We start from the raw sequence: 8,440 nt of genomic DNA, 5'->3' as shown, positions 1-8,440 counted from the left end.
GATTAAAGTGAAAATAAACAGAAGATACAAGCCCACAAAACACCATCATTCCAGGGCTCATTTTTCCAGTTTGGAAGCAGAAGTGGCATCCACTTCCTAAAGCTCATGTCTCTGGAAACTCTGTGAACTTTGATAAATGTTGACAGCTTTAGAAAGGCTTCAGGTGTTTTGTTCATAGGGTCGCTATGGGTTGTGCTCGACTCGAAGGCAATCAACAACAATTTGTTCAATAATGTGAAGAGATCACAAACATTTTTAATGACATTCAGAAGAAAGGGAGGATAATCTTGAAAGACCTAAAACTGAAGAAGTCCTGGGTGAAGCTTCAGAGCCAGCTAGGGATGGCGTCCTCCTGGACTCCTTGATTCCTCAGAACCCCTAATTTCAATCCTTTCTGAGACTCCTTGTCCAGAACCTTTCAGCTGCTGGCCGCAGGCAGCTTTTGTTACCTCAGCAGACAAATCTCAAAGTATCCTGGCTCAAATTCCTGAAGAGGGAAGACAAACAGTGCCAGCCCAATTTCTCCAAGGCCACATGGTCAAATATCTTCAATGAGCATTTGTATGACAGATGACCAGTCAGCGCCTTCTCCGGTCTGGACTCTTGCTGCTTTTTTGGCCATCTCTCCTCCTGCTCTTAGGAGGTCCACAAATAAAATATCAGTCAACACTGATGGGCTGTCCCATCAAATCCTGGCCGTTGAGTCCCAGCCTGGGCCTACTTGTATGTTTCATATTTCCTTCAGGTATCCTGTAAGCCTGTCCAGGTTGAGGTGGATATTTTTTACTTCTCCATATTCTGCAAATTCATAATGAATGTCTTCTTCAGAGGCTTCCTCATGAACTCCAGTGGTGAACAAAATCCAGCCTTCAACAGAGGGTTGCGGTCTGGGTTCATCTCCCTCCCGCTCCATGTTGCCATAATCCGCACGCATTTGTGCCCAGGACCGTTCATCAGAGCCATAGCCACGAACCTTCCATTTCTTTGCATTTTCTTGCAGTTTATGTATGCTCTGGTCACCGTTCTCACCCTGGGCCCCCTGCCTCATAGAGATCCAGTAAGTCCAACATCTTGCCTTCGTTCTGGCTGTTGTTTGTCACACTTTAGACTTTAAACTGACATCATTGCTTTTTAGTAGTCAGGAGAAGTAAGTCCCTGATAGCAGATTTTCCCAATGTGACTTGTCTTTTGCCTTCCTGATTGCTTTTGTCAAGGGTGTTGATTATGGATCCAAGTAAAATGAAATCATTGACACTTTCAATCTTTTCTTCATCTATCATGATATTGGAAGCAGGAGTGACATCCACTTCCTAAACAACATGCCTCCGGAAACTCTATGAACTTTGACAAATGTTGATGGTTGTAGAGGGGCTTCAGGCCTTTTGTTCATAGGGTCGCTATGAATCATGTTCAACTCGAAGGTGATCATCAGCAACAACGACACCACATCATGATATTTCTTATCAGTCTGGTGAATAGGATTTTTTATTTCTTGATGTTGAGATGTAATCTCTATGAAGGCTTCAAGTCCTCACTTTTAGTGAGCAAGATTATGTCATCATTATAATGCAGGCGGTCAATGAGTCTTCCTTCAATCTTAATGCCACAATCATCTTCTTGAAGTCTGACTTCTCAAATTATTTTTTCAGCATACAGATTGGATACGTGATAAGAAAGGATACAGCCCTGACACACACCCTTCTTACTTTTAAACCGTGCAGTGTTCTTTTGCCCTATTTTGACAATAGCCTCTTGGTCAAAGTATAGGTAATCTATATTGAAAACAATGGTTTTTTTCTCTTCTGCAGCAAGTATTTCAAGTCCTCTTCATTATCTGCAAGTAAGGTTGTGCCCATTACCTAATGCAGATTGTTAATGAATCTTCCTCCAATTGTGCTGCCACATTCTTCTTCAAAGGATCCAACTCCTAGAAAGATTTGCTTAGTGCACAGATTGAATAGATATGGAGAAAGGATACAACTTGAAGCACACCTTTCCTGATTTAAAATCATGCATGGACAGCGGCTTCTTGGACTTGGTATAAGATGTTTTGGTTTTCTTTTGAGTGGGGGTGTCATTGTCTAACTTTTCTATGAGCACAATTTAATGTTCTGGGATTCCCATTCTTCTCAATGTTGGCCACAATTTCTTGTGATCCACACATCCAAATGCCTTTGCATAGTCAGTAAAACACAAGTTAGCATGTTCCTGGAGTTCTCTGCTTTCTGGCAGGAATCATCTGACATCAGCAGTGGTATTCCTGGAGCTACAATCTCTTCTAAATCAGGTTGACTTTCTGGTTGTTCTCTGTCAATATACTTGTCTAGCTATTTTTAATAATCTTCAGCAAGATATAGCTTATATGTGATATTAATGATTGTTGTTGTTTTTAAGTGTCATCGAGTCGCAGGCAACTCATAGCAACCCTATGGAGAGTCCTCAATGCTTGGGTGTCTTTCATCTTCTCTCCAGGTTCATAGGGTTTCCGGAGACAAGCTATTACGGAAGTGGATGCCACTCCTGCTTCCAAGCTTGTTTTAATCGGGAGAGCTGCAGCCCACATTGTCCACATTGGGTAACCAACCATTAAGGCATTTGACACATCAGTGTCACAGTGTTCAGCCCCCCAGCAACCACAAGTGACCGTGGTACAGCAACTTGTACATCAGGGCTATATGTCCTAGAGGAATGTCTGCCACTCCTCAAGAAGCCAGATATTAATGATATTGTTTAATAATTTTCACATTCTGTTGGATCAGCTTTATTTGGAATGTATCTAAATAGGAAGCAAAAAAGTGAGTGTGGGGGCACAAGGCCATGAGCATCTATCTGCAAGGGTTAGAGGGGGTGAGAATATCCCTCATGACCCCAGAGCAGAAAGCAGATGAGAGTCTGTTGTCCAGACTTACGATGCCAGTAGAGCCCCACAAACAGTAAGAGGTTCTTTTATTCATTGCTGACTCACAGTTACAGTACCAACAATGAGGATGATTAGGGAAGGAAGTTTGAGAGTGGGGGAGACAAAAAAAAAAATCACAATATCACCCAAAGTAAGCCCAGGTGTTAGTCCAACAGTTCCAACACACAACTCCTCAGTTAGTTCAGGCTCTGGTTTCAATTCAGCAAGTAGCTTTTCCTTCCTCAGCAAAGGCAAGAAGAGCAAAATCCAGCTGTGGGCAGCACAGATGCAAGAAGCCTCAGGTCATACCTTGCCGCCATTTGTCCACAGCAATGAGTCTCTCCACCACCAAGGTCGTGCTCTTACCAGGCTCTTGCTGCCACAAATCTTGCTCACCTCAAGTACTGCTTTAAGCCTGGCTCATCTCAAGTCTTGCTGCTCAGTGTGGGAAGCAATCTTGCACTTTTCCTAGTCCCACAGCTGGTGCTGATTTGCATGTGTCTACAGTTAAGGGAGCAGAAAACAGAGGCAGCTAACTAATGGTTAAAAAAAAAAAGCCACCTTTTAGGCTACCACCACAGAATGAGAACAAATATGAACCTCTTCCAGTCAGCTCACCAGGTAGCTGTCTTCCAGATATCTTGGCACAGCCTGGTGAACATGTCTAGGCCTGCATGAGTTTGGTGGAATATGTCAGTTGGTATCCCTTTAATTTCTGTGTCCTTCTTTTTGACAACACCTTCAAAGCAGCTTGAACTTCTTCCTCATTACTATTGATTAGTTCTTGATCATTAACTACTTTCTGAAATGGTTATATTTAATTCTTTTTGGTAGAGTGACTCTGTATATTCCTTCCATAATTTTTTTTATTATGCTTCCTGAACTATTCAAGATTATATCTATGGAGGCTTTTAATATTGCAACTCAAAGGTTGAATTTGTTCTTCAATTCTCTCAGGTTGAATTCTTCCATTTTGATTTTCTGACTCCAGTTCTTTGCACATTTCATTATAATATTTCACCTTTCTTCTTGAGATGCCCTTTGAAATCTGTTCAACTTTTACTTCATCCTAGATAAATGAACACTAAGGATGTTTTTAACGAGTTAGACCTTTCCTACCAAACCTAAATGCTAACAAGACTCCTTCAAACTGAAATAAAAGAGAACTAGAGGACTGCACAAACTATACAGAAGGGGAAAAGAGCTAATGTTGTTTGTACTGTTGAGTCAGAGCCAACTCAGCTGACACTCCAGCAGATTTTATGGAAATTGCACAGGAGGAGATTGCTCATCTTTCTCTTACAAAGCAGCTGATGGATTCAAACTGCCTGTGTTTGGGTTTGCAGCATAATTCCTTAACAGCTAAGCCACATGAAAAATTATACAGTTCAATTTGATGGTATTTGTGGGTGGTAATTGTACTTGTTTTACACACTTTACACTTGATTTTGCTTATGCAAAACTTGTACATAGACCAGGAGGCAGTCATCAGAACAGAGCAAGGAAACACTGCATGGTTCAAAATTGGGAAGGGCGTGAGTCAAGGATGTGTCCTATCTCCATATCTTTTCAATCTATACGCAGAACAGAATATCCTGGAGGCTATGGTCTATGAGAAGTGTGGCATAAGGATTGGAGGAAGATTCATCAATGATCTGCGTTATGCAGATGACACAACTCTATTTGATGAAACTTAGGAGGACCTGAAGTGCTTGCTGCAGGGGGGGGCAAGGACTGCAACCTTCAATATGGATTGAAGCTCAATATCAAGAAAAATAAAGATTCTCACCACTTGGCCAATTGGCAGCATCATGATAGATGGTGAAGAGATTGAGAGTGTTGACAGCTTCAGTTTGCTTGGCTCTACAAACAACACTCTTGGCACCAGAAGCCAGGAAATTAAAAGAAGAATTGCAATGGGAAAGTCTGCTGTCAGAGACTTCTCCGGGGTACTGAGGAACAATGACGTCAGTCTGGAGACTAAGGTGTGCCTGATACAAGCCATGGTCTTTGCAATTACTTGCTATGCATCAGAGAGCTGGACAATGCCTAGGGATGATAGGACAGTTCATGCCTTTGAGCTTTGGTGCTGGAGAAGAGTAGTGAATATACCATGGACTGCTGGGAAAGCAAACAAATTCATCCCGGAGAGGGTGAAGCCAGGATGCTCCTTGGAGGTAAGGATTCTGAAGCTCTCTCTGACATTTTTTGGTTATGTTGCAAGGCAGGATCAGTCCTTGGAGAGGAACTGGAAGGGTGGAGGGACAGTGCAGGAGAGGAAGACCCTCCATGATATGGATTGATTCCATCACTGGGGAAATAAGGGTAGGTGTGTTGGAAACAGTAAGATTGGCAAAGGATAGAGAAAGATTTAGGGCTGTTGCAGGTGACTCGACGGCACGTGACAACATGCTTTACAATGACAAAAAACCCAAAAACCAGCAAAAGGTAAAACACTAAAGCCAGTGCCTTCAAGTAAATTCCAGTTTGTAGTGATCATATAGGACTGAGCAGAACAGCCGCATAGAGTTCCGAACGGTCTAATTTTTATAGAAGCCACTTGTATCTCCCCTGGACCTTGTAGTTAGCAGCTAAATACTTAAATAGTGCAGCACCTGAGACAAATATAAAAATAAGTATAAATTTATGTTGATGAGAAACTCTTTTGACCAAGAGCTCTCCCAGGTATCTATCTCTCTGAGAGTTGCCTCTGAAAAACCTCCAGAGAGCCAGCTGTGAGTTGGTTCAAACTCAATAGCACATGACAACAAAGAGAAAGATTTTGGACTCGTCTTGTGAACAACCAATCAAACCCTTCCCCTATCATGCAATAACCTCACACAAGCCTATTGTTGCGATTACTGCATCAATCTCTCTTGTGGATCTTCTTCTCTTTCATCTTGACCCTTTGCTTCTCTCAGCATGATGTGCTCCCCTCCCCCAAGAACTGGCACATCCTGACAACATGCTACAGTGTGTGAAATAAAGTCATCATCCTTACTTCTAAAGGAGTATGTAGGCTTTATTTCTTCCAAGGCAATTTGTTTGTTTTATACCAGAGCATGGTATACTCAATATTCTTCGCAAACACCACAATTCAAAGGCATGGATTATTAGTCTTCAATCCTCATTAAAACAATTCAAAATGCCATGGCTTACACTAGACTCTTCAAACAGATACCTTTACTCTTTAGTACTATAAATAAGTCTTTGACAGCATATTTGCTCAGTGGAGTATGTCTTTTGGTGACTTGACTGGGTCTTGATTGTTGATCCAAGTAAAATTAAGTAATTGACAACCTTAGCCGTCTTTGTATTTTTCATGATGTTGTTTATTGATACATTCAGGAGGATTTTTGTTTTATTGACACTGAGATTTAATCCATATTGAAGGATTTCTTTGGTCTTCACTGATCTTTGTAAAAGAATCAAAGATAATGCGGGTAAGACATAATCTGCACAACACTGCTAATCACTGAAGCCGATATTTGCTGCAAAAATTTTTGTGGGAAAAATTGGGGAAATGGGTTGTGGGTGAGGAAAGACAGAGGATATCACACAATAAAAATCCCCAGATTTAATCCAGAACATAAATGCAAGAAACCTCTGTGTTTTCTCAATCATCCAGCAAGCCTTGTCTCCTTGCAGTCCATGTCAGCTGCACCTTCAATTGTCTAGACGCAAAACTTTTCATTCTGTGCCTCACCACAGTCTCTCCTTACTCTCTTTAGTTCTCTCTCTTATGTTGACCCCACAGCTGTTGATGATGTTGAAGACACTGATCAGCTGTGAACAACAACCCCAGGGGAGATGCTAAGACAACGGATAGATAAGTACTTTTTCATAGTTCTAATACCACCATCATCTTCAATAAGAGCTTTAAGTCTTTTTTTCACTTCCTGCAATAAAGGTTCTGCCATCTGCATAGTGTAGGCTATTGATGAATTTTTCTCTAATCCTAATGCTACAGTCTTCTTCATTTAGTCCAGTTCCTTTAATGATTTGGCCAGCATACAAATTGAGTAGAAATGGAGAAAAAAATATAAGCCTGATACACATTTTTTCTGATTTTAAACAATGCAGTGTTCCCTGGTTTTGTTCAAAGATTTATCCCTTGATCCATGTACAAATGTTATATGCACACAATTAAGAGTTCTGGAATTCCTCTTCCTTTTTGTTACCCATAATTTATTACAACCCACACAGTTAATTGCCTTTGCACAATCAATTAAACCAAGGAAACATCTTTCTGGTATTCTCTACCTCACTCAAAATCAATCTGACATCAACCATGGCATCCCTAATGGCACAGTCGCGTCTGAATCTAGTTTGAATTTTTGGCAGTTTCCTCTTAATGTGCTGTTTCAGCCATTTAAAAATAATCTTCAGTAAGATCTACTTTCTATGAGACATTAATGCCACTGTTTGTTAATTTCCACACGTACTTGTATACCTTTTTTTTTTTTTTTTTGGTAATGGGAAGAAACATGTGTCTTTTCCAGCCATTTGGTCAGGTAGCTGTCTTTCAGATTTCTTGGTATAGACAAAGTCAAGTGTGGTGTCAAAGGCTTATCAATTGAAATGTCTTTCCTAGGCAATGATAAACTGTTTATTTTGTGCTGAAGTATTTTCTTATATTAAGGAGAGAGGATTAGGGTGGGATACAAGAATCACCCTCATAGAGGTTTACATAAGCTCAGAGGACCTCAATGCTAGCTCTCTCTTTTTGGAATGTTTGCTTCTCAGCTACACTATAAATGATCATCTGCAACACTCACCAGTCTCTGCCACACTAGCCTGCATATCTACAGTCACATGAGTCATTCCCGTGATGGATCTGAGACTTAGAGACCTTCCAGTGAACCACCAAACCCAAAGGATACAGAGGAGTGAGAGAAGTGAACAAAGGAGGAAACCATGGAGTTATACAGAAAATCAAACATTTAGGACACTGTTGACTGCACACTTCTTGTAACTGGTCTGCTATTAATCTTAGCAGAATGAATTATGAATACATCAGGTAAAATGAAGTCTTGACAACTTTAATCTTTTCTCCATGTATCATGATGCTATCTATTGGCTCCGGGGTGAAAATTTTGGGGTTATTGACATTGATACTTAATTCTTATTGGAAGCTGTAGTTGACATTCCTTCAATAGTCATTCTTTCAATTTCTGGGGTCTTATTTTTTGTCAACGCCTGCTGGGTAGTTTAACCTTCTTCCTTCAGTAATATTAATTTTTAATCTTATGCTACTATTTCCTGAAATGTTTTGGTCCCAACAAATTCTTTTTGGTACAGTGATTCTGTGTATTCTTTCTTTCTTTGGGATGCTTCCAACATTGTTCAAGATTTCCCCGTAGAATTCTTCAGTATTGCAACTTGAAGTTTGAATTTGTTCCCTTTCAGTTCCTTTCAGTTTGAGAAATACTTTTTGGTCTTGTAACTTGAAGTCTATATGTATTTTGTTAAATTACTTTTCTTTGTCTTCCTGAACTGACTTTCAAATAATCTAGTTAGCTCTGTTACTTCAGTATTTCT

General features: G+C 40.4%; 1 pseudogene; it reads right to left on the bottom strand.

Annotated features, from left to right (window-relative positions):
- Window positions 1-578: 578 nt before the first annotated feature.
- LOC102871125 lies at window positions 579-1,070 on the bottom strand (annotated as a pseudogene).
- Window positions 1,071-8,440: the final 7,370 nt, after the last annotated feature.

Source organism: Elephantulus edwardii, unplaced genomic scaffold (genome assembly GCF_000299155.1).
Source record: "Elephantulus edwardii isolate Elephantulus edwardi_28Jun2011 unplaced genomic scaffold, EleEdw1.0 scaffold00158, whole genome shotgun sequence".
Lineage (NCBI taxonomy): Eukaryota > Metazoa > Chordata > Mammalia > Macroscelidea > Macroscelididae > Elephantulus > Elephantulus edwardii.
Note: the sequence above shows the minus strand (reverse complement) of the source record. Positions and strands in the feature narration are given on the sequence as shown.